Source organism: Pongo abelii, chromosome 16, assembly GCF_028885655.2.
Source record: "Pongo abelii isolate AG06213 chromosome 16, NHGRI_mPonAbe1-v2.0_pri, whole genome shotgun sequence".
Taxonomy (NCBI): Eukaryota; Metazoa; Chordata; class Mammalia; order Primates; family Hominidae; genus Pongo; species Pongo abelii.
Genome location: NC_072001.2, coordinates 28,687,482 through 28,711,070, shown reverse-complemented (window position 1 = coordinate 28,711,070; position 23,589 = coordinate 28,687,482). Strand labels below are relative to the sequence as shown.

Here is a 23,589-nt window from a genome sequence, read left to right as displayed (position 1 = left end):
ATGCTGGGATTACAAGTGTGAGTCACTGTACCTAGCCCACACTGTCTTATTATTAAGAGAGTCTATTTAGAGCAATAATTTTCTCTCCAGAGATTGTTTTGTACTTTTTCTTTTTTAAGAGAGAGAGAAGCTTTTGTCCTGTTGTCCAGCTAGGGTATAGTGGCTCAGTCGTAGAGCAGATTCTGTGTTCGAACTACTGGGATCAAATGATCCTCCCCTCTCATCCTCCTGAATAGCTAGGACTACAGGCACAAGCCACCATGCCTGGTTAATTAATTTTTTTTTTTTTTTTTTTTTTTGGTGGAGACCAGGTCTTCCTGTGTTTCCCATGCTAGTGTAGAACTCTTAGCCACAAGCAATCCTCCCTGCTTTGTCTCCCAGGGTGCTAAGATTACAGGTGTAAGCCACCGTGCCTGGCCCAGAGCCTCTTCTTTTAGCCACGGTACTTCTCTATAATGAAGTAAAAAATGCAACAACCTGCATGTCCTGCACCTTTCAGCTGTACCTTCAATAAAGCTGTAGGTTTAAAACTTTTTAAAAAAAAAATAAATTTTAATTTTTTTGGGGGACAGGATCTCACTCTTACACCTGGGCTGGAGTGCAGTGGCAAGATCTTGGCTCACTGGAACCTCGACTTCTGGGCTCAAGCAATCCTCCCACCTTACTTTCCCAAGTAGCTGGGATCACAGGTGCACAACTCCATGCCCAGTTAAATTTGTGTGTGTGTGTGTGTTTTGTAGAGATGGGGTTTCGCCTTGTTACCCAGGCTGATCTCGATTTCCCGAGTTCAAGCAATCCACCCACCTTAGCCTCCTGAAGTGTTGGGGTTACAGGCGTGAGCCACCGCATCCGGCTGGTTTAGAACTTAGAACGTTGCTGTAGACTCTTAAATCCCTTAATATCCTTGGGAATCTGAGACAGTCCCCCAACACCACTCCCCAGTTTGTGTATACATACTTTCAACAACAGCCAGTAGTATTGAAAACCTTGAGATGCAGCCATAGTAACCTCCTGCACTGGTGTAGATGACCCTGTGACAGGTTGTTTCTCCTCCAGACCATGCCCACCAAAGTCAAAGCCACATGGGAGCCTCTGAGCTCAGAGCCACTGTTTGGGGTCTCCATGCACAAGGGCAGCAGCTCCTTGTCCTTTCTGTTGTTGAGGTAGGGAATTCAGTTCTTTTGAATAATGCTGAGTTTATTCAGTACTGATTCTGCTGGCTGATGAGTGATACCTTAAGACTTTATTTCTTGCATTGTAATATTTATCCTGATTTTGATATGATTTGTTGTGCAAATGCGTTTAACACTTGGGTATATTTTTTTTCTTTTTTTTGTTCTCATAAACATCATCTAAAACCAAATTTTTATTTTTGTGTTGTGTATTTAAGGCCTTTATTTCTCTGTTTTAAAAATGCATTCACAATTATTTTTCAATGAACACTTTTAATTATTTTAATCTTTTCTCATATTTCTCTCTCCTAAATTGAATGTGAACATCACTTTTATTAGAAAAGACAGATGTTACACATTCTGTGTTTTATGTTTTTCTGCAAATTTTCTCTGAAATATCTGTGGTTGAAAAGGAGAAGGACAGAAACTGTTCTGGAAGCCACAAGGCAAAATTGGCTCAGATTCCTAAAATTACAAATAATTAGCTGGTCGAGGTGGCAGACGCCTGTAGTTCCAGTTACTCGGGAGGCTGAGGCAGGAGAATGGCGTGAACCCCGGGGGGCGGAGCCTGCAGTGAGCTGAGATCGCGCCACTGCACTCCCGCCTGGGCAACACGGAGACTCCGTCTCAAAAAAAAAAAAAAATTTGGCTCAGATCCTTATGCTTAAAAAGATGTGTGAAACTTTCCATTATATGGCTTAGTTTGCTGTACGTGTGAAAGGTTAACAAGGTATTGATTTGTGTAGCAGTCACGTCTGAATACAAGGAGCAATCACTTCTTCATTGTGCAGGTGTGAACTTCATGATGTTGCTTTATCTTCCCCTTATACAAAGATTTAGACAATGACTGGACTCCATAATTCCTTCCACCTCACTTCCATAAATGTGTACATGACATTTCTTTGTACAGATCACCTATTCTATTAGATATTAATTTTTCTTATTTTGATGAGTGATTATTAAATTTGGTTTTAGTTCTCAGAGATATAAAAAATACCACTTAGAAAATGTGTACATTGAGTGCTGTAATCAGAAAATACTTTTGTGCCATTGACTTGTAAAAAGGGAATTTCAGTTTTTTATTTATTGTCATTTTCTTCTACCTTAATATTCTCAAAAGGCTTTCATGCTTATGCTCTTTTTAGATTTTAATTTTTGTTGTCTTAGTCAAAAAACATGCGAGGGTTGGGAACACTTGTTCAAGATGTGTGAGACATGAGCAATCAACAGAGCAAAAACACTGGTATTTTATGGGAATATATAATAATAGATGGGCACTTGCTCTGCTAGGTATTGCAGCAGTCAGGGTCTGTGGGCTTCACTGCTGTAAACAGAATTGACAGATCCTGCTTTAAGGAAAAAAGTGCCCCTCATCTATTGTATTACAGCCTGGCACCATTTTGTTACCAAACCCAGGTTTGGCAATGGCTGCTTGCAAAATCAAATAACAGAAGGGTAGTAAAAAGAAAGTCACTGGCCAGGCGCTGTGGCTCACATCTGTAATCACAGCACTTTGGGAGGCCGAGGAGGGAAGATCACCTGAGGTCAGGAGTTCAAGACCAGCCTGGCCAACATGGCAAAACCCTGTCTCTACTAAAAATACAAAAATTAGCTAGGCACAGTGGCGTGTGCCTGTAATCCCAGCTACTGGGGGACAGAGCGAGACTCCATGTCCAAAAAATAAAAAGAAAGTCACTTTATTCCAGAGCTTAGCAATGTGGAAGGGCTGGATTCATATCTGAAGGAACCATGTAAGTTTTCTGGGCAGAAAACATGGTTTTAAGAATAAATATTGACAAGCAGGCATGCAGAAGGGTTGTGGAGGTGCAGGATCTACATGACTTGCTGGATGACTTATCCCTAGTCATAGGTCATTCGTTAGTCTGCCCAGCATCACTGGGGAAAGAGTCAGGTTGTGGATTAACTGATGTCTTGAGACAATCTCTATGGAGGAGAATTCTGGTGGATGCTTATTTTGGTTCGAGATTTGGTAATTTGTAAGCAAACATGTACTCAGATAAGCTGACAGTGCTTGCCGCTTGTTTGGCTGGTGGAAAGGAAGGAGGTAAAAGTTTGAATTTGCATTTCTAAGGAGCTAAGTAAGACATGAACACACAGGAAAAAGAGAAAAAGTAAATATTTTTTTAAGGAAAATGAAGTACTTGGTTACAACACCCCACTGTCAAATTCCACTTTATTTTTATTCAATTGTAGCATCATACTCATTTGTTGTGCTTCCTACTGAAAGGGGGCATAGTTATAGAGCATTAGAATGGAATCTGTTTACCTGGAGTTGGAAATATTCTTGAGTTTTCAGCAGGAACTTACTGTGCATGTATGGTGTGAGGATCCAAGAATTTCTGAGAATGATTTCCTGCATCTCCATGCAGAGTGTACAAAGCAATTAAATTCATAGCAGCTGAAGAGGGCATTTAACAGTATTAATAATATATATAAAAGGATTTTATGCACCAGGAAGCCGACTAAATCATGATGCCATAGAGTCCTGAGAGAGGGCATCTATAGCAGAAATATGGGTATCTACATGCATAGCTTGGGTTATATTGTGAGAATAATCTGGTGTGTGTGTGTGTGTGTGTCTGTGTCTGTGTGTGTGTGTGTATGTGTGTAAAATGGTCAGCCTTAATGAATGCACAAGTGCCACCCTGGGCTGCAGTGAAGATATCTAAAGCCATATGATTTAAAGACATCATGAGATTAGACATAGCATTAGTTTGCTTGTGCATGTCTTTTAGGGCTGAGGATATGTTTCTGGAGTTATCCAGGAAGTACACACAGCATTTAGTCTTAATTATAGTGCAAAGCCCCAAATGTCAGCTGTACCCAGAGCTCCTGTGGAGATATGAGGACAAGTTGGTTAACTATACTTACTTAACAGGCTACAGAAGGAGTTGTAAATGTTCTTGAAGGTGTTCCTGACCCATGTGTATTAACAAATATCCATGGAACATATGACTCATTGATTTTGGGGCAGAGACTTAACTTTTAAATGTATTATAATTATGCCCTATATTTCAAAAGTTCTTCTGAGGACAAAGGCATACAAGTGTGCATTTACTGTAAACCGGCCAAAACTAGTTTATGGTGAGTGATCTTTTATCAGGAGAAAATTACTGAAATTGGTCTCTTGTCTACTTCAATCTGTAGTTATGGCTGGTGGAACAGTGGCTGGGGTCAGTCAGTCAGCTTACCTTGAGGCTAGTGCTTGCTTGGCTGCTAGAGAAACACAGAAACCTTGTGACAGTTGTAAACATAGTCTGCTTTTTTTAAAGTGTAGGAATGTGAGACTTAACTCTTGCCTGGCATGTTCTTAAGTCCTGTTCATAATTTGGTGTTTTATTGTTATAAAGAGTCTGTTTTCCAGTTTTTATTGTAACATTAATGCTGATCAGTTGTGCCTAAATTCCCATAATGGGAGGAAGGTATAGTGAAGCCTGTTCAACACCCCTCTTGTTGTCATGTCCTGAATTAGTTTTTCAGGTTGCTTTGGCTAACATGGGGATAGGGAGTGTCCATTAAGTTGGTGGGGGCTTAGGACTTTATTTTATAGTTTATATTCTCCTTTTTTGTCAATGTATGCCAGAGGCACTATCGGTAGCCACACTTATTTTTTCTCATGTCAATGCCACAGCGGCGTGCTACCTGACCTGGGTCCATCAGGTTCCTTGGTGCGACCACTATGGCCAAGGGACTTAGAATCAAAAGTCTTATATCCAATTAAATGTTGTAGGCCAGACTGGAATGAAGATGGGCAGGCAGTCACTAATCCTTAAAACCCCTTTTAAGCAATGTAAGAGCCAAAAACTAAAAGTCAAAAGGTAAGGTTATATAACTGAATTGTCTCTGAATTTTATGCATTGAGCTGTTATAATCTTGGCTTATAGGAACTATAGCTATACAAAACTTAAGTATTTTATTTAGCTGTTTAGGCATCCGTGTGCCCATCTTTTATTTGGGGGGTCTGAATTAATTTTATTCCACAAGAACTGGCCCTTACAATCTCATGCATTCGTATCTTCCATGATAGTCCCTGTGTCTGGAGGAATTGAACAGTTTCAAATTCTGGATATATTAATAAAACAAAATATTCACGATTAACAACATTTTAAGCAAAAATGCCATAAGCCTTGTCTTGTTCTACGAGTGACAGGACTGAGACAGGCGGATCACGAGGACAGGAGATCGAGACCATCCTGGCCAACATGGTAAAACCCAGTCTCTACTAAAATACAAAAAAATAGCTGGGCATGGTGGTGCGCACCTGTAGTCCCAGCTACTCAGGAGGCTGAGGCAGGCAAATTGCTTGAACGCAGGAGGCAGAGATTGCAGTGAGCCAAGATCGTGCCACTCCACTGCAGCCTGGGCAACAGAGTTTGTTTCATTCTGATAGTTCAAAGGCTTAAATTGTTCCAGCACCAACAGAAAGTTCCCAAATCTGAAGTCTCCTCTGTCAGCCCATGAAATCAAAACAAGTTATCTTCATACATAATTTAGCAGTTGGGTTGTTAATGGCCAATGGGTTCATGTTGGCTGCTGCCCAGATAGAGCCACTTTACCAAGATAGGGGAATTGCTGTAGAGAAAATTTTATACATGTAGAGCTGGCTAAAGGAGAGAGCAGAATTTTCGTATTACTCAAAACTGCTTCCCCAAATATTCAGAGGCTAGAGTGTTTATAGATACTTTTGTGGGCAGGGATTAGAGAAAGGGACATGCTGATTGGCTGGGTCAGGGATGAAATCTTAGGAAATCAAAGCCATCTTCTTTGCTGACTCAGCTCCTGGGTGTGGGCCACATATCCAGCTGAGCCAGTTTACTGGTTTGGGTGGCACCCGCTGATCTGTCAGGATGCAAGTTATGAAAAATACCTCAAACACCAATCTTAGGTTTTACAATAGTAATGTTATTTATAGGAGCCATTGGGGAGATTATTAATCTTGTGGCCTCTGATTGTATGACTCCTGAGCCATACTTTCTAATATTGTGGTTAATTAGTTTTACAAAGGTGATGTGGTCCCCAAACAATGAGGGGTTTTGTTTCAGGGAGGAGCTGTTATTATTTTTGTTTCGAAGTTAAGCTACAAAGTAAATTTCTCCCAAAGTTAGTTTTGTTTTTACCCAGGAATAAGCAAGGGCCGCTTGGAGGTTAAATGCAAGATGAAGTCACTTAGGTCATATCTCTCTCCCTATCATAATTTTCTCACTGTTAACTCTTTTTGCAAACATGATTTCAATTTCCCCTTCCGAGTTTCATTGATCTTATTCTTAAGGGGTGAGGTACAGAGTTGGGAAAAGGCCAAAGACCATTCTAACTTCTTCCTGCTGACAAGGCATATACTTGAGATAGGGTTTGGCTCCAGAGTAAATGGAATGAAACTGCTTTGCAGCTGCCTGCATTATTCACAGGTGCCTGGTTGGGGTTCCTAGGCTTGCATGACCAAGACGTTAGTACTCTCATCCACAGTTTTAGTACAGCACTTAAGTGAACAGCTGACTATAGGATAATGAGTCCTAATATGAGGAGTGGAAGTCCTAGCTTCAGAAGTCCTTATATAATTCGTCTAAATCCCTGAGCAATTTGAGTGAATAGCCCAAAGAACCCATCAGACATGGGGTCAATAGTCAAGAGAAATTTGGGTCAGAGGTTGTTAGAAAGACAAATTGGGATAAACAGGAAAGAGCAAATTTAAATACACCATCTCATATCTTTTTAGCTAGTTTCCTAGTCCTCAGAATAGATCCTAGCAGTGTTTCATTCCAGGAGGTGTCACTGCAAATGAACTAGGCCCTCTTATGTGATTCAGGAAAAAAATATTTTTAATAACAGGCATTTGTATGGAAATATAAAATAATAACAAAGGTTGATATTGGGCACAGTGCCTCCAGATGTTAAATTCAAAGCATTTTTAAGTTACAAAGGAGGATAGTGATGACAATCTCACATATTTCACATCTGTATCTCAAGGGATAAGCTTCAGCCTGCAGGGCCTCAGGAAGAAGTTCGTTGCCATTTCATTGAGTCCAGGTCAGAAAAGTGGAAGAAAAATGTGAATGTGTTAGTTTGAGGACTTTAGCTCTGACAGATTTCAGGATTCAGTCCAAAATGCAGAAAACAATAAAAAGCTCAAAAACAATGGACAAGACTAGAATCTAACAACAGGCGTGCTACAGTATTTTTCTGAAATACAATGTTTCAGTCTCTAGTTCTCATTTTTATTTAAGACATATCATAGTAGGACACATTTATTTGCAAAATAAGTTTTGGAACTATTATACTTAGCCTGATTATTTGCGTAAAGTTCAGCAAGAATAATTATTTGCCATGTTAGCTCTTTCTAAATTGGGTTTGCTGGAATTTTGTTCCCTAAGGAATCTCGGATTGGACCTTTTTAAAGCCTTGAAAGGATGTATCTGTGCCTGCAAATACTTGTACAGATTGGTTGAAATTCTTTCTTCTTCAGGTCCCAAGATAATTTAGGAATCATAGGCCTGTCAGAATGTGACATTTTTTACTTACCACAGGTCAGGAACCCTGTACAAGGCCTGTGTAGACAGTCATGAGGTCGGTTTCTTAAGGAGCTTTTATCATCTCTGTTAGTCAACTTTAATTCCTCAAGCCTGTCTGTTTGTTTCTGAAAGTAGGCCATTCCACTGGTAAAATAATCATATCTTTGGTAAAATAATCAGTGTCTCCAATTGTGTTCTGTTACAAAAGAAATCAGATTCTTATTGTGCTAACGTAAATAACTATATCTCCATAGTATATAATACTGATAAATAATTTTCAAATTCTGGAGAAATCAAGCAGAGAAAATGAAATATCCTTCATCTTTTGTTCACAGGAATATACTTTACTCAATCATTAAAAGCTGTACATAGCTGAAAAGAAAAATGTTGTCTTGACTCTGAAGAACAACAAAAAGGATCAGCAACATTTCAAGCAACAAGTCATAAAAGGATTATTGTGGTCTTCTACTAGTTCAGTCCATGCAGTTAACTTTGTCTGACATTGGGCCTGCAGTTCTTATACACATACCAGCTATCTCTGAGAGTCGTGGAAGTTTGTTTGTTTTGTTTTGTTTTTTTCTTATTTCAATGCCACAATCTTTAGTTATCAGAAACCTGTATTCAAGAGAACATTTCAAAGAGCAAACACCTTTTGAATAGTTTTTTAAAAAAAGAGCACAATAATCTGTGGATGACAATAATCTCAGGACAGCCATTGTTTTATTAATTTTACTTTGATTTTTTTGAGACAGGGTCTCAAGCCACCCAGGCTGGAGTCCAGTGGCACAATTACAGCTCACTGTAGCCTCACCTTCCTAGGATCAAGCAATCCTCTTTCTTCAGCCTCCAGAGGAGCTGGGACCACAGGCAAGTGCTACCACATCCAACTAATTTTTTGATTTTTTGTAGAGATAAGGTCTCACTATCTTGCTCAGGCTGATCTCAAACACCTGAGCTCAAACAATCCTCCCAGCTTAGCCTCCTAAAGTTCTAGGATTACAGGCATGAGCCACCGTGCCCAGTGAGGACATTACAGGCATGAGTCACTGTGTCCAACGAGGCCATTGTTAAAGACGCAGTCGACAAAGAAATCTGGTCATTTCTGTGGCACATAAGAATTCAACGTAATAATCATAATTATTACTGATAGCATATATTAAGACATATTAGAATTATCAGAACCATATAATTTGGGAATACATACTAATAATATATTTATATAAATATAACCCAAAGAAAGTTAAACATGACTTTGTATTTCACAATGTTTTCTGTAGGTTAATATACCAAATAAGCCAAATATGGCTCTTTTGGATTCAGGGGACCTAACACTTAAAAGGCTAATGAGTTAAAATAAAAATTCTTAGTTTATAATTTTATTTTTGAAAGTGTGCAAATATTAAAGGCTTAAAACACTTCATATCACAAAATAGAATCCCAGATAACCACAAATCCTTGTTTAGCCAAAATGATAGCTCAAAAATTTAAAAAGGCAAAAGCCTTTATTCACTGGCAGAGAGGAGACTCAGCTCCCAAACAACAGGACCAAATAAAGACAGCATGAGGCCATCTGAATCTGTGTCTTCTCTCCACTACTTTTTTCAGCTTATATAAAAGACAAATAAAAAATATTTTATTATCTCTCAGTATTATACAAAAATCTTGTTTAAAGAGAAAACCAAATTTTACCTTTGCATTAGTGTTTTATTAATGTCAAACCCAATTTTTACATAAAACCTTATAAACAAATCTATCCAATCTAAATCAGTTTGACCATAACTGTTAACAGTGTTCTGCTAAACAACTGATTAATGCGCCATGAAAACTCTGTTGATCACACATAAGGGTGCAGACATAGTGAAGCAGATCTGGTAGAATTATATGGATTCTTCATTTGTCAGTTTTTAAGATTTTCTTTTTCATTTTAGATCATCAGTCTCTTGATTACCTGTTCCCTGCCCTAAACAGTTTTTAACGAGGCAGTTCCAAATTTTTATTTTAAAGTGACAATTCTTAGGTGAAATAATTATAGAGAATTTATATTTTATCTAAACCAAGGAAAAATGTAGGGGTAAAAGTTCAGTCACAATGGCCAGGAAAAGCAGACACTCTTACATGTGGAGATTTTCTTAAAGTTGTTAAGTTTTTAAATGGGATTATTGCCTTTGTGGTGGAACCTTTTAAGGAACAGAACCAGGAAAACAGAACCAGCAGTTTCTAGGGCCTAGAAAGCAGGCAGAGCTGGAAGGCAAAACAGATTCCCCTAAATGAGGAATCTTATTTGTATACCGAATCCTGGGTCCCCTAAAGAGGGAAACAATATGGGATGACACAGTGCAATGCTTCCACAGTGTATTTCATTGTAAGGACATTTCTCCAAGGCTGCTGGACAACCCAACGCCCATCAGCCCACTTTGTAATCAGCCCATAAGAGCACACCTTTCTTATTAAAATGTACAAATAAAAGAGTATCACCCTGTAGTAATAATCACTTACTATAAGCAACTACCATTAGTCATTTTATTTTATTTTATTTTATTTTTATTTTTATTTTTATTTTTTGAGACAGAGTCTCGCTGTGTCCCCCAGCCTGGAGTGCAGTGGCACAATCTCGGCTCACCGCAAGCTCTGCCTCCCGGGTTCACGCCATTCTCCTGTCTCAGCCTCCCAAGTAGCTGGGACTACAGGCGCCTGCCACCATGTCTGGCTAATTTTTTGTATTTTTAGTAGAGACGGGGGTTTCACCGTGTTAGCCAGGTTGGTCTCTATCTCCTGACCTCGTGATCTGCCCACATCAACCTCCCAAAGTGCTGGGATTACAGGCGTGAGCCACTGCGCCTGGCCCATTATTCATGTTAAAAAGTATATTTTTTATCTAGCTATTACAAAGTTAATTTTTTTTTCATAATGCAAAGTAATTTCAGGCCCCTGCAAGAGTCAAAAAGATTAGCTACAAGAGGAAGGAGGAACAGACATGAGTAAATGGAGGATCAGAAAGAATTCCACTGAATGAGAAACTTTTACAGAGGGAGAGCAAAGGCTTTAAAATAGTATCTGTTCACATATAGCTCAATATCAGCCTTAATCAAGTTGATTTTTGATTACAGAGCTATCAAAAGAAAATCTGCTGAAATCTTTTATTAATAGATTTTAGCCGGGACAAATAGGTAGTATTTTTGGCTTTAAACTTTTCCAAAGGTAACGGCCCATGAGAAACTTACAAGCCTAACTAAGGTTATGACGTAACCACGGATGTATGAGGTGTCTCAGAGGGATAGCAAGCAGTTTTTGCAAGATTTAGAATTTCCCCAAAGATAGCTTAAAAAGGAAAATTTAAGACAGAAAGTGAGAAGATGTCCATGGAGAAGAAAATAATCAAATGAATGGCAAAAAGTCTCCAAATATCACAGTAGAAAGAGCTTACTGCTTGAGCTGAGAATCAAACCCAGGCTGCTGCAGTAAAACGGAAAAACCTTAGTTACTGACCTATGGTATGGAGCAGTGGCTGCTGGTCAGAAATAATGTAGGTCAGTCCGCTCCAAGCTTCAAGGATTTTAACTGCTCAAGAGAATCCTTAAAGCTAGCTGTGACATTATCATGTATCCTTTCAGACTGGCTGCCTGACATGAATCCAGAAATTCCAACCCTCTGTTTGTGGGAAAACAAGGGACAGAACCCTCACATGATTACGAAGTCAAGTTTTCAAGGACATAAAACAAGATAAGAGGGAAACTTCAACTTTTTGTTTCAGGGAGGTGTAGCAAATTTTTTTAACTGAAGAGTCTGCAGGGCCAGCCCAAATAGTGGGTTTATAGGGATCCTAGGCCCCTTAGGTTTCACAGTACGAATGCTATCTCTAGGAGCAATTGAGGATGTTAGTAATCTTATGGCCTCTGGCTGTATGACTCTTGAGCCATATTTTCTAATCTTGTGGTTAATTTGTTGGTTTTACAAAGGTGATCTGGTCCCCAAGCAATTAAGGGATTTGTTTCAAGGAGGGGCTGTCATCTTTGTTTCAAAGATAGGCTATAATGTTAATGTTCCCTTTGTCCAGGAACAAACAAGGGCAGCTTGGAGATTAAAGGCAAGATGGATTCAGTCACGTCATATCTCTTTTACAGTCATAATTTTCTCACTGTTAGAATTTTTTCCAAGGTGATTTCAGGATAAACATAATGTACACATTCCCATTCTGTAAGAGAGAAATAGACACAAAGAAAATAGTAACAGCCCCTAAGTAAATTTGAAGTCCAGGAGGGCAAACATTACATCTTAAAGCTGGAGAGCCTTTTTTTTTTTTTTTTTACTCCCTTAACACACTGAGATGAGGGTTGGAATGGCAAGCCCTACGCAGTGTCATCCGTAAGGTTTTCCTTGGTGAATCACCCGTGGGTGCTTGTACTGGTTGAAATTTTCCCAGGCAGGCATTGAATGCCATAGGGGACTTCACAATCCTGGGATCCTGGTATTGGTACCACTAGGCATTACCCATGTGGAACTGTCTGCAGTGACTTCAGTGCTGTGGCTTCACTTGGCATTGCCCTGGTGGGGACTCTTTGCAGCAGCTCCAACCCCACATTTGTGTTTGGCATCCTTCTACTGGGGGCTCTCTGCAGTGGATCTGGCCCTGTGACAACTCTCTCTCTGGACTCCCAGGCTGTCAAAAAAAAAAAAAAAATACTTTGAAATTTGTGGAGGCTGCCAACCCATCATTTATGCCTTAAGGGTAAGAAATACATTTATTTTCTTTATAAATTACCCAATATTTTGTATTCTGTTTTAAGCAACAGAGAAGGGACTAATACAGAAAACTGGTAGTGACAAGTAGGTTGGTGCTGCAAATGAATACCTGAAAATATGAAAGTGTCTTTCAAACTGGGTGATGGGCAGAGGCTAAAAGAATCTTGGAGAGGCAGACTAGTAAAAGCCTGTATTCTTGTGAGGGTTTAGAAGATAGGAAATATCTGGGAGTCCTTAGAGATTGATGAAGTGTTTGTGACCACACTGCTTTGGGAGAAATGGCACCATATAATGCATGCTGCTTCAGAGCACATACAGCCTTCTAGAGAACCTTGCCCCACAGTTACACAGTATTGTCATGTAGCAGGTGCTGGAACCGTAACTCCCAAAGGTCATTCCACCATTGTTTCAAGTGAGTTGCTTCAGGATTATAGGGAACATGGTGAATTCACTGAAGTTTCTGAGCAGGAGCTCATTTCTGCCCTTCTTTGTGTGTGAAGTGAGTTCCTTGTTGAGAAGCAATGCTGTGTGGAATACCATGATGGTAGATAGGCATTCTTTAAGTCCATGGATGGTAGTTTCCACAGAATACCTGCATGCAAGGAAGTAAAATTTATAGACAGAGTAACTGTCTTACTATTCCAGGAAGAACAAAATGCTGCCCCTTCCCTGATGAAAGCTGCCCAATGTAATCAACCTACCACAAGGAAATTGGCAGATCTTCCTGGGGAATGGTGCCATATGGGGGCTCGGTGTTAGTTTCTGCTGCTGACAGTTGGAACACTCATTGGGGTCTGTAACCTGGTTGGCCATGGTGAAAGGAATTCCAGGTTGCTGTGTGTATGCAAAACCTCAGTCCCTACCACTGTGGCCACGTTATTCATCAGCCCGGTGACTGATGACATAGGTGCCTGGGAAAAGAGGCTGACTACTGTCAGAGAATGCATGATCACATCCACCAGATGATTAGAGTCCAGAAGAGCTATGGTAAGAGAGTGAGCCAGTTTTCCTCTGTTTCCCAGCACAGTTCAGCCAATGTTCTCTTTAAGCTTTAAGTGGCTTTTTCTGCTTCTGCTGAGGACTGGGGTCTCCTTGCTGTGTGGAGTTTTCAGGGGATTTCTAAGCCTTGGGCTACCTTTTGAGTAATTTAAGATATAAAAGCTCTCCCACTGCCCGGGCACGGGTCAAATGACAAATGCACTCTGGAGTTCCATTTGTTCTAAGCCTTTAAATCTCTTCCTCTATGTTAGTCCAAGGGAACTCAGGCATATCCAACTGGCTAAATAAGGGCCATCTTTTGATTCATGGTTCAGCCAACCAACCAAACTGTTAGGGCCCTTTCTAATTTCCCATGCTGTAAAACTACAAGCAGTATCTTTTTTAATGGGTCCAAATCAATAAATCCGGGTGATCCAACTTTATGTTTCCTCCACTATTATCCTAACTCTTAATACCCTTTTCCACACATGTTCTCTAGATTTCTGCTTGTGTAAATTATCAACTCAAATAGTTTTCTTGAACTGTCATGAACCTCCCATGGGCCAAACTTTGTATATCATTTTTAAGGGCATTTTGAGATTTGAGTCTACTTACAGGTCTAGAAGCAAAAAGGAGTGGTGGGTGTGGGACCTTAGGAGAATCCGCATTGCATTCCTCGCCAACTGCCTCAAGGGAGTCCATTACCTTTCCCTCTGGCAATGCTGGCATAATCCCTTCAGACAGAGGTGGAACCGCCTTTACCAGTGTGGGTGAAGAGGCTACTGCCAAGAGGGTATCAGTAGTGGGTCAGGTCTGCTGGCAAAGAAGACATCAGAATTTCAGAGTTCAATGTCTCCAGCCTCAACAAGGTCTCCCAAAATGTTCCCAACCCCATCCTACAGAGTTCCATTCTTCTCTGTACAGTGCTGTAAATTTACAGTAGATACCTTGCCAGGCCGGAAGTTCAACTTTCATAGTAATTCAGCTAACTTCACAGTGAGGGTTTGTGTTTGACTTTTAGCATTTTCAGCACCGTGACTATAGGAGATATAATTCTCACTCAGAGCACTGTAAGAAGCTCTAAGGCTTTTTATGTGAAGCCGAGTTCTGAGATTCTGAAATTTGAATCTCTTAGCTTATATTTTTTATTGATCACTTTACTCATCAACGCTAGAAGCAGAGTCCTTGATTTCCACAGATGTTTAAAGATGTGCTGTCAGAGTCACCAAGTTCCTTGTCTTTTATCAGTGATTGATTAGGAGTGTCAAAGGTAGATGTTTGCATATCTCTTAAGCAGTTTATGACATGGACTAGCAATGTTGTCTGCACTATTAGAAATGGAGTCTTTAGAATTTTTAGGTATCATCAGTTTAGAGATCTAATTTTAGAAACCCCAAAACCAATGAAAGAAACTCGTTCCTAAAATTCCGGTTCTCTACAATCATTCATGGTTTAAAAAGTAAAACCTGTTTTAGCATTCTTCAGAGATACAGGACCAACAGGATACATATATAGGTAGACAGATGGGGAGGGGAGCATTAATTAGGTAAATTGGGTCGCATTATTATGGAAGCCAAGACAGGTCTTCTGTAAGCTGTAAACCATGGAGTACCAGTAGCATGGCTCATTCCAAGGCTGAAAGTCTCAGAATGAGGAAAGCTGACAGTGTAATTCTCAGTCTGAGGCCAAAAGCCTGAGAATGTGGAGGGATGCAGAAGTAAGTCCTGGAGTCCCAAGGAAGAGAGTCTGTAGTTAAGATGTCCAAGGGCAGGAGGCAGAGAGTGTACCAGCTCCAGGAGAGAGGGAGAGCAAAATCATTCTCATTACTTTTTCATTCTATCAGGACCCCTAGCCCACTGGATGGTGCCTACCCACATAGAGGGTGGATTGTTATAGAATTCATCTCAGGTCTGCTCACCCAGTGCAGTAAGACAAGATATCTACACTGACATTTGCAGTGGGAGAAAAGGAGGTGTTTATCTGGACATTGTCAAGCAAGGTGGATGAGGCAGCTAATGCTTAAGTTCCCAGTTCCCCAGTGGCTTGCAGGTAAGGGTTTTTTTAAAGCAGGGATAAATTTCAGGAAATCAGAAGTTACTGGCAAAATTATAAATCAGTACACGGAGGTTACACATTGGTTTTGTCCTGAAAAGTCATGATATTTTGAAGCAGGGGCTTATAGCCCATATATAGATTCAAGGGTTTTCTGATTTGTAATTGGTTAAAGAAAAGAAGGTTCGTTTTAAAATTTGGGGGTCAGCAGAAAAAAATGTTAGCTCTTTGGCTAATGGATTTGCCTCCCTCTAGGTCCCTCAGGAAGAAATTTAGTACAAAGAATGGCAGTCAGAATTCAGTTTTCAGGCCCCCCTTATCTGAGGTGTACTTGTCAGCAGGTGCATTTGGTGGGGGTCTAGGTTTATGAAAAATGACTCAGGAATGTATGTTAAGATGTGATCTTTGGAACAAAACAAACATCTTCTGACTGTAACTTCCTTGGCTATTGTTTAGGCTACTATAACCTTCTTGCTTATCAAGTTCCTCATTTCTTTCTCAGTGCTAGCTAGGTACCAGGGATTTCCCTTGAAGGGACTCAATATTTTCCTTTGTTTCCCTGCTTGGGGAAGCTACAGGCCCCTAACAAAGGGTCCCTGCTCCATCACAGAATCTTACCCACTCTGTCTACCAACTCACATTTCAGACCTTTCTGGTGAAACTTTACAGACCCAGAAGTAATGCTTTGCCAGTGTTCTAGGTATTCCTTATTACAGTTAGTTGACTCCTAAAACTAAACATCACATTGGGTTTTGGAGTGTTACCCAAGCAGGTTTCTCATGAGGAGTTCAAATTGCTGGGTTAAGGTGAAGCAACCATGATTTCCACAGAGTCAAAGTCTGACTGAGAGGTGGTTATTGCCGAATAAGTGCACCACAGTTATTGCCAAATAACTGTGGTGCAGTTCCCACAGGAGACAGTGGGGTGAGATAAAGGTGGTATTCAGCTGTCTTATGTGGAGTAGTCACCTTGAGCAGGTTTTATAAGGGGCTATGTTCAATGACCACCTTGAGGAACGTGGAGGAGGCCACAAACTGGAAACTGTCATAGATTTCTAAACCCTATTTCTGGTATGAGAATGTCAAAACTATGTACAAAATGAATGCCCAGGTTATATAAAATTAAAACAACTCACAGCAGCATTTAAAACAGGAATTCTAGTAGCCCAATAATAACTCTCTCTCTAATCCTGAGGTAGCAGGTAAATGAAGTTGTTCAACTAATTTGAAACTATAGTTAAGCATGTTTTCGCAATAATAGACCAGAATACATATGATGAGCTGACAAAATTTTATACTGAGAAGGGGGCAGTCACAGAGGAAAAATAGTGTGTTCCATTTATTTTAAAAGGCATATTTTTTACATCTTCCAAATACGGATGAATCATAATATTGTGAAAAGACTATTGGTTAGAAGACAGTCATAATGTGATGGACTTTGTGTGCACACAAGTGAACTTGATGTAACAAACTTCCATTTTCACATTCTGGTGGTATCTTTAACATCATAACTTGGAGAGGGACGTTAGTAGATGAGAAGCATAATCTAACAGAAACTCTTATAGTTCTCAGACTACAAATATGGCATCAGCAAAGCTCCTAATTACCAGAGATGATGCTAATGTAGAAAAAATCCATGGACAAGGTGAGTTGCACAGCGATTTAAAAGAGTGTTATCCAAATATGAGAAATTTTAGAAAACCTTGATTACCTATTTTGCTTTCACTTTCTATCTTATGTGATCATAGGAGTGATAAAACATAAATACACACATTTATATATGTTCAAAAGTGTAAAAAGTAAAATAGAGTTTCCTCTTCAAAGACTTTCCTCCCCATCTAATTAGGAATAAATAGTAACTTCTCTTAGAAGCAAAATTTATTCAAAGACCTGTGCTAACATTCTTAAATATCTGCTAGCTGTAATAAAGAAATGAATGTACTTTATGTTCTTAGCTCCCACAATTTAGCCTAAATATTTGCCCTAGCCTGCTTATACTGGTCCAAGCAAGCATTAGGTCATAGCCTGTTCCTCTTCCTTATTTGAAGGTGTTTTTACCTTTCTCAGCATTCCAAAAGTTACTTCCTCCTTCCTTTGTTCTTCTCTGCCTTTGCCTCTTTTACAAAGTTCTAGGTTGCTAGCCAATCGGGAGAAATACAGAATGTGATGTCCTGTTCCAGCCAATGGAAACCGGACACAGCAGTAGGGTGGAAGCATCAGGTTATAAATGACCATGTCTCGTTTGTTGGGTGTACTGTCATGGCAAAACTGCTGGCGAGTGTACCCCTTCTGCAGAAAATATAGAAATGGCCTTGCTGAGGAAATTATATTCAAGTGCTATTTCTTTATGGCACTGAGGAACAGGCATTTCAAACAAAAAGTATTATTTTCAACATATATGAGATAAAATTTTGTGATGTCATAGTTTTTCAATAGTTATATGCTTTTATTGTGATGTAAAATAGTGATGTATTTTACAGTTGATACATATGATACTATTTGCAATTACTTGGAAAAAGCTGTCACTAGTAGCAAATACTGACTTAGTGTTTAGTGTAGACCTATGTAAAACATAAATGACTGACACAGATCTCATTCAATTCAGAGAATTATTTTGCCAAGTTTAAGGATAAAGAAACACAAGTCACAGTAGGCTCGGTGGCCTGTGCTTTTTCCCAAGAAGGTTTTGCTGACTTCCATATTTATAGGGGTGAGACCAGGCAGGAGCAGACGGAGGATAAAGAAAGGGGGGAAAGACAGTGAGGCAAGTGTTACATCTTCATAAGGCCTGGATTAGCACTCACTGCATCCAGATGTTGCATGTGTAAAGAGGAATGGGGAAAAAGTTGATTGTGCATTTGTCTTGTGCGTGGTAGATCTACATTTTACATAAGATAAGCAAACTTGTGAAATTACAGCTGTCTCTTCGGGAACAAAAGGAAGGTAGTATTAGCATGACTCAGATCGCAGCTTTTCCTTTGGCATAGTGAGTTTGGGGTCCCAACATTTTATTTTCCTTGTTCTTCAAAATATTTCAGAGAAAGCATTTTAGAAGAAACTGAGTGTTTGGTTATATATTTTCCCTAATCTTTCAACATTAGGATGGTTTATTCCTAGAAGGTTAGGATCCACATTTTTAAGGAGACTCATTCTAGAAGATTGTGAAGAAATAGGGGGAATAAGAAATAAAGGGAAAAAAGAAGAAAAAAGAGACACAGCTGGATTATAGCAACAAAGTAGAAAGCAGTCCTTGAAAACCGATACAGCTATATTACAGAGCAGTCCATATATAACTAGACAGTCATGAAATGTTTTATGTAAATAAATAAGATACTGTTATTTCTCCCAAAGTTTAAGTTTTCTAGTTTCAGTCTGCAGGACTTTACAAAAAGCACAGTTTTAATTTCTACTAATTCCAAGTCAGAAAAAAATGGGAAAGAAAAAACATAAAACATTGAAAATGTTAGTTTGGAGACTTGTAACCAGCAAAGAATTTAGGATCCAGTCTAGCTAAATTGTAGACAACTAATAAAACTGGAAAGCAATGAACAGGGTGAGAATCCAATAAAAGATGTACTGTAGTTTCATTTGAAATACATTTTTCTTTCTATAATCTTCCATTTTTACTAAAGAAAAAGCATAGTAAGACCAATTTATTTCCAAAATAAGTTTTCGTTTTATTGTACTTGGCCTGATTATTTTCACAAAGTGCAGAAAGGATATTTTTTTTCCATATAGGCTCTTTTAATTTTGCATTGATGGAACTTTTTTTTTAAACAAAGTGTCTAAGATTTGACTTTTCAAAAAGCCCCTCAATCTCAAACAAGGATTTATTGTGCCTGCAAATAACTGTATGAACTGGGTGAATTCCTCTCATCTTGAAGTCGCAAGATTACTTGGAGTTCCTAGGCCTGTCAGGTTAGAAAATCTGTAAAGAAACTGCATAGAGAAGGTACAAGGCCAGTCTCTCCAAGGGAATTTTATTGGCTGTATTATTCAACCTAAATTTGTCAAAGCAATCTGCTCATAGATGAAAATATGTTATTCCAGCCAAAGCCTTGGCAAGGTAACTAGTGTCTCCAATTGTGTCCCGATACAAAAAAAAAAAAAAAAATCTGATTGATGATATGCAAATAACTTATAATACCATAAGTAAAGAATATTCAGAAATAGTTTTCAAATTCTGGGGAAATCAGGTAAGAGAAAGAAGTATACTTCAAATTTTTCTCTAAAGAGTATATCATATTCAATTGTTAAAACCTATAAATATCTAAGAAAAAAGTTTTCTTTACTCTGAAAAAGAAAACAAAAATAGTCATCAATGTTTCAAACAAAAAGTCCTAAAAAATTGTTTCAGTCTTGAGTTACTTCAGTCCCACATAATTACCTTTTTCTACTTTATATGGGCTTAGCAATCCTCATGAACACATCAGCCTGTTAATTAGAGTCCTGGGAGTTTTGTTGTTTTTATTGTTGTTTTCATTAGTACAATGGCACAATCTGCAAAGTTATCAGAAACCTAAATTCAAGAAAACCTATCAGAATCATTTTAATGAACTCCCCTAAAGAAGCAAGTTTTGCGCCATTGGTTTTTTTATAAACTACTTATTGAGAATACTCAAAGGAAAACAATAATTGCGAAGGAGAAACTCTTAGGACAGTCGCAGTTACAGGTACAGTTGACAAGAAATTTGGATATTTCTGTGTCATACAACAATTTAACATAATAATTGTAATTATTACTGATAACTTACAGTAAGGCGTGTCAGAATTATTGGCATCTCATATAATTTTGGGGCACATGCTAATATTTAGGTAAATAGAACTCAAAGAAAGTTAAAGATTCATCCATGCTTCCTGTATGATTTTAACATATTAAATATGGATAATGTGTCCCTGTTGAACTTCAGGTGACCTAATATTCAAAAAACAAATTAGGTCTCTAAGGGTGAATTAGAAATTGATTTGGAAAGTTTGTCAAATATCAAAGGTTTGAAACACTTGATGTTACAAAATAAAATCACCAATCATGATGAAATAAATTACTCATTATGCCAAAAATGATATTTTAAATATTTCTAAAAAGCAAAAACCTTTTCCTTTGGTATAGAGAAAGGAGATTCAGTTTCTCAAATAATAAGGTCTAATATCAGGCTGAGTGCACCGGCTTGTGCCTGTAATTCCATTGCTTTTGGAGGCCAACATGGGAAGATCATTTGAGCCCAGGAGTTCAAGATGACCCTGGGCAATACAGTGAGACCTCATCTCTGCAAAAAAGAAATTTGTAAATTATCTGGTGGTACTGGTGTGTGCCTGTAGTCCTAGCTACTACAGAGTCTGAGGAAAGAGGATCACTTGAACCTATGACGTGGAGGTTGCAGTGAGCCAAGATCACACCACTACACTCCAGCCTGGGTGACAGAGTGAGACCCTGTATTCCTAGCTACTACAGAGTCTGAGGAAAGAGGATCACTTGAACCTATGACGTGGAGGTTGCAGTGAGCCAAGATCACACCACTGCACTCCAGCCTGGGTGACAGAGTGAGACCCTGTCTCAGAAAAACAAACAAAAATACCCTGAAAAAACGAAAAACCAGTAAAAACTAATAAATATAGTATGAGGCCAACTGAACTTTACTCCCCTCTTCTTTTTTTGCAATTTGCCCAAAAGGCAAGCAAAAATCTTTCAGTCTCTCTTAATATTAAACAAAATCCTGGTTCAAAAAAGAAAACCAACTTTACCTTTGCATGGTGTGGTATTAATACTAAAGCAATTTTAATAAAAATTTTATAGATGAATTCATCCAATATCAATCAGTTTAATCATAAGGTACGATTTAAGAAATGCTTGTTAACCTTTTACTATGTTCTACTGAGGAGCAGATAAGTTCTCTGAGAAAATCATGTCCAGATTCTGGGCTTGCATAAGTGTGCTTTTTAATGTTCAATTTATAGAAAGACTAAATAATACCCCTTAAATTTCAGCCCACTGGGTCACACACAATATTTCTTTTGTAAGATCAATCTGCTACAAATCTACAATTCTGTCGAACTTTCAGTTTTGTCCTTTCATTTTACCTTAGAACAGCAAAAAAATTTCTTTGCAAATGTTTCCTTTACCTTTTTTTTTGAGACAAGGTCTCACTCTATCACCTGGGCTGGAATGCAGTGACACAATCATAGCTGACTATAGCTTCAAATTCCTAGCCTCAAGCAGTCCTCCCACCTTAGCCTCTTGAGTAGCTGAGACAACAGGCACACACTACTGTGCCTGGCTTTTTTTTTTCTTTTTTTTTTTTTTTTTGTAGATATGGTATCTCACTTTGTTGCCCAGGCTGGTCACAGACTGCTGGCTTCATGTAGCCCTCCCATTTTGGCCTTCAAAAGTGCTGGGATTACAAGAATGCATCCCCACATGAACCTAAGAATTTATAACTGGCTAACAAGAAACCTTGACTTAAAGCTACCAAATCCAACTTAAAAACCGCCATCCAGCTCCTTACTTGGAGATGCTGGCCCAAGGGAAAGACTTCTCTCTGCTTCCTCAGAAGCAGCAAACTCCCAGAAAGGGAGTTCTACAAGAGAACATACCTCAGACCTCAAAGAAAAAGTTTGGGAGATCAGGGATCTCTGTAGAGGGAGGCTCCCAGACCTCAGCAAATCATCCAGTCAGTCAGAGCAATACAAAGCTTCCAGTTGGCTGTACCAGGGCCCTGCTAGGAGAGTTGCTGCAGGCCAAAGGGCCAAACTCTGCACAGAACGCATTGTGGTTTCCAAAATGTAAACCAGAAAGTGACTGAGGCAGTTCTCAATAAATTTAGAGCTAGATGTTGCCAACGTTGAGAATGTTCATGGGAAAAAGCAACACAAGTTACAGCAGGATCTGTGTTCTGTGCTTTTTCCAAAGAGAGTTTTGATGACTTCAGCATTTAAAGAGGAAAAAGTGAGCAGTACAGGGAGGAGGGAAAAAGAAGAAAAGAGGGCTAGGCAATGAGGAAAGTGTTTGCATTCTCGTGAGGCTTTGATTAGCACTCACGGAAACCACATTTTATATGTGAAAATAGAGGAGTGGGGGATAAAGTTGATTATGCATTCATCTCATGTTTACAGGATGTACATTTTGCATAAGATAAAGTGATCATGTATATTTACAGCTATCTATTTGGGGAAAAAGGGAAGTCAGTTTTTGTGTGACGCGGTTCCCAAGCCTAACTTTCCCATTGGGCATACTGATTTCGTGTCCTGAGATTTTTTTTTCCTTTCAAACCTGCTATTAGTCTACACATTTTGTGTATGAGTGCATTAAGCTGTCACAGCATCTCAAGAGGTACACACTACTATGACCTTCTGAAAGTTGTAGCTCTGAATCTGAGCTAAAGCCCTACAGGAAAAGACTTAGAACAACCTTGAGCTTGACCCAGTGTCCCTACTCAAATCAACTATGTTAGTATAGCATTTGTCTCTTAAAGTAAATACTTTCCAGGTGCTTTTTAAGAATTACTCACGTACCCTATTATAATGAAATTCTTTTCCTATGTTAAATTCTAAATACTCTATTTAATTCTTTTTTCTATGGAGGTCTACAATCCACCTGAAATTGATTTTGTGCATAAGTTTAAAAGTAAATTTTATTTCTCCAGATGGAAATTCAGTATCCTGAAATATTTATTGAAAATTCATTTTTTTCCATTAATTTTTCCTTTGGATTATTTGTTTATATAGGCATCTATCAGATTTTCAACTCTTTTTTATTTTTATTGATTCTTCTTTTTTTTTTTTTTTTGAGACGGAGTTTCACTCTGTCACCCAGTCTGGAGTGCGATGTTGAGATCTCGGCTCACTACAACCTCTGCCTCCTGGGTTCAAGCAATTCTCCTGCCTCAGCCTCCTGAGCAGCTGGGATTACAGATGCATGCCACCACTCTCAGCTAGTTTTTTTATTTTATTTTATTTTTTTAATTTTTAGTAGAGATGGGATTTTCCCATGTTGGTCAGGCTGGTCTCGAACTCCTGACCTCATGATCCATCTGCCTTGGCCTCCCAAAGTGCTGTGATTACAGGCGTGAGCCACCGTGCCTGGCCTATTGATTCTTCTATCTGTGCTCAAATATTACATCTTCT

General features: G+C 38.9%; 1 long non-coding RNA gene across 1 annotated transcript in view; it reads left to right on the top strand.

The window, feature by feature from the left end:
• The window catches only part of LOC129050418 (uncharacterized), a 32,214-nt gene extending 23,653 nt beyond the window's left edge, over window positions 1-8,561 (top strand). The window contains exon 10 of the long non-coding RNA XR_008514049.2: window positions 8,452-8,561. This is a non-coding gene — a long non-coding RNA (uncharacterized LOC129050418). The remainder of the gene's footprint in view (window positions 1-8,451) is intronic.
• The last annotated feature ends 15,028 nt before the right edge of the window (window positions 8,562-23,589 follow it).